Here is a 2,500-nt window from a genome sequence, read left to right on the forward strand (position 1 = left end):
TGAGAAGCTCTGGAGCTGAGAAGCTCTGGAGCTGAGAAGCTCTGGAGCTGAGAAGCTCTGGAGCTGAGAAGCTCTGGAGCTGAGAAGCTCTGGAGCTGAGAAGCTCTGGAGCTGAGAAGCTCTGGAGCTGAGAAGCTCTGGAGCTGAGAAGCTCTGGAGCTGAGAAGCTCTGGAGCTGAGAAGCTCTGGAGCTGAGAAGCTCTGGAGCTGAGAAGCTCTGGAGCTGAGAAGCTCTGGAGCTGAGAAGCTCTGGAGCTGAGAAGCTCTGGAGCTGAGAAGCTCTGGAGCTGAGACCTGAGCCCGGATAGCTCAGTCCGTAGAGCATCAGACTTTTAATCTGAGGGTCCAGGGTTCAAGTCCCTGTTCGGGCGATGACTGTTCTCATAAGATTCTATATCGGATTTTGTGCCGCTGTGTGAAGAGCTCCGTTTCGCTGGGAATGGCGAGAGTTAAACATATCACCCACCTGACAGCATGTAGTCGTGGCCGAGTGGTTAAGGCGATGGACTAGAAATCCATTGGGGTCTCCCCGCGCAGGTTAGAATCCTGCCGACTACGTCTGCGGGCGTTTTCCTTTGGCTTTCGGGTCAGCTTTCGGACTCGATGATGGATTGGACTTTAAGAGGCATTTCGTTTAAGTTTTGCCGATGAACGTAAACAAAAAGTTGATTGAGACTTAGGAAAATCAATGCCAAGCGCCTTCCGGCCGACACACTAAGGCAGACCTGCAGGCGCGTTCTGGTGGAGCCTGGTGGCATGCCGTGATCGTATAGTGGTTAGTACTCTGCGTTGTGGCCGCAGCAACCCTGGTTCGAATCCGGGTCACGGCAGTCCATTCAGGAAGATGGGTGGCTTACCGTTTGTGATCAGCTGCTCAACCCATTCTGTAAAAACTTAACCTCTTCTTACAAGTTCTTTTCGGCACACACCAAGCCCAGATGGTTCACCCCGACGACTCGTTGTGGCCGTCTTCTTAAGGCGATTGACTCGAAAGCTGTTGGGGTCTCCCCACGCACGTTCAAACCCTGCCGACTACGAGCGTTTGCTTCCCGGACGTTCTCTTGTTGGACGTTCCAGCTCACGAGGTGTTGTATTTCTGAAGCTCAAGTTGTTACCGTGGGATATGCGAAGGGAAAACTAAGCAGCCTTTTGTAGTTTCTCCTGTGTGTGTTAAACAAGCAGCCCTGTTGTGGAGTGATGCGCTTCCATTGTCATTTTGACCATATACAGCGCGTACAACATGAGACCAAAGAAGAGCTGGAACAGGTTGTTGTTTTGAATGGATGTGCATTGTGGCTAATCCTGTTGATCCTTACCTGAGCCATGTTCTGAGAGGTTAAGGATTAAGGCCCCACCCCTTTCTTTTCACAATTTCCATAATTCCCTGCCCCAGATTGTTGTCCTTAATTAATTTAAACAGGTTTTTGCACTTATGCTTTTCTTAATAGAAAGCGAAAAATAAATAAACTTCTCGTAAAGATCTCTTACCTGCCGAAAAGGCACAACATACAGCAAAGCAGTACCTTCTTCTTCGTCTTCTTTTTCTTCATCTTCTCTGTTTAATGGCGGGTAGCACCAACTTTAAGGTGCATTATTGCCACCTACTGTGTTGGAGTGTGAAGCAGAGTTTTCCCCACAAAAAAAACCCCTACATTCTCTTAGTCAATCCTGTTATCTTTAAATAATGAAATAAACTCTCCAAGCCGTAACAGATTATATTCTCAGGGTTCAAGTCAACAATTCCCACTTGCCTAATTGCCCTCTGCAGTGTTTACCCTTTCCTCAATATACTTTCGACAAAAACAAAAAACATGCTCTAAAATTTGTACCTGAAGTCTAATCTCAGTTCTCATGGTGATTACCACCATGTCGTCCAGCGTCCGTGAATGTGCACAGGAGAGGTCGTGACCTTTGCTGTCATTCTTTCGCAGAGGCAATATCGTAGCCTATGAGGTTTACCCGAGGCGTGATCATTGCTGGTTGAAAACTTTACCCAATACCCCGCCAGGATGACTTGAAATACAGTCAGCTTTGGCAATTTTTGCCAGTCTCTTAAGAGACTTACAAAGTCGTTGGAAAAGAAAGATGTCCCCTTGTTTTGGGGTTGCTCGTAATGAGATCAGGGGTATCGCAGGTTCATCCCAATAGTTGGTGTCACATTCATTTCAAGCTTTGATGAGGCAGTGGACGTTGAAGATATCAAGATTGCGTTTTACAGAGTGTTCTTTACGTCATGTGTGATGATTTTATGGAGAAATGAGCAAATAACAAAAAAATATTTAGCTGGCTTTTCACAGGAAGGATCACGTTTTTGTCACATGTGCTTTATCTCGTGCAACTGGAGAGTCAGTTCATCATGTTACGCAGACACACCTACACTTACTCTAGCTTAGTAACGCTGCCTCTCTGATGACGTTTTGGAGGACAACTGCTTTTTCCCCAAGAGAAGAGTGTCTCAAGCTGAAGCAAGACTACTCCACTTAAAGAGCTCTTACATACT

The 2,500-nt window shown here is 46.7% G+C and overlaps 4 non-coding genes across 4 annotated transcripts; all 4 read left to right on the plus strand.

The window, feature by feature from the left end:
- Positions 1-298: 298 nt before the first annotated feature.
- On the plus strand, positions 299-371 carry trnak-uuu (transfer RNA lysine (anticodon UUU)). The gene has a single exon. It is a non-coding gene; the product is annotated as a tRNA-Lys (tRNA).
- Positions 372-476: 105 nt separating this feature from the next.
- trnas-aga (transfer RNA serine (anticodon AGA)) lies at positions 477-558 on the plus strand. The gene has a single exon. It is a non-coding gene; the product is annotated as a tRNA-Ser (tRNA).
- Positions 559-758: 200 nt separating this feature from the next.
- On the plus strand, positions 759-830 carry trnah-gug (transfer RNA histidin (anticodon GUG)). Its single transcript has one exon. It is a non-coding gene; the product is annotated as a tRNA-His (tRNA).
- Positions 831-1,919: 1,089 nt separating this feature from the next.
- On the plus strand, positions 1,920-2,060 carry LOC135747384 (U4 spliceosomal RNA). Its single transcript, XR_010531889.1, has one exon. It is a non-coding gene; the product is annotated as a U4 spliceosomal RNA (small nuclear RNA).
- Positions 2,061-2,500: the final 440 nt, after the last annotated feature.

Source organism: Paramisgurnus dabryanus, chromosome 14 (genome assembly GCF_030506205.2).
Source record: "Paramisgurnus dabryanus chromosome 14, PD_genome_1.1, whole genome shotgun sequence".
Taxonomy (NCBI): domain Eukaryota; kingdom Metazoa; phylum Chordata; class Actinopteri; order Cypriniformes; family Cobitidae; genus Paramisgurnus; species Paramisgurnus dabryanus.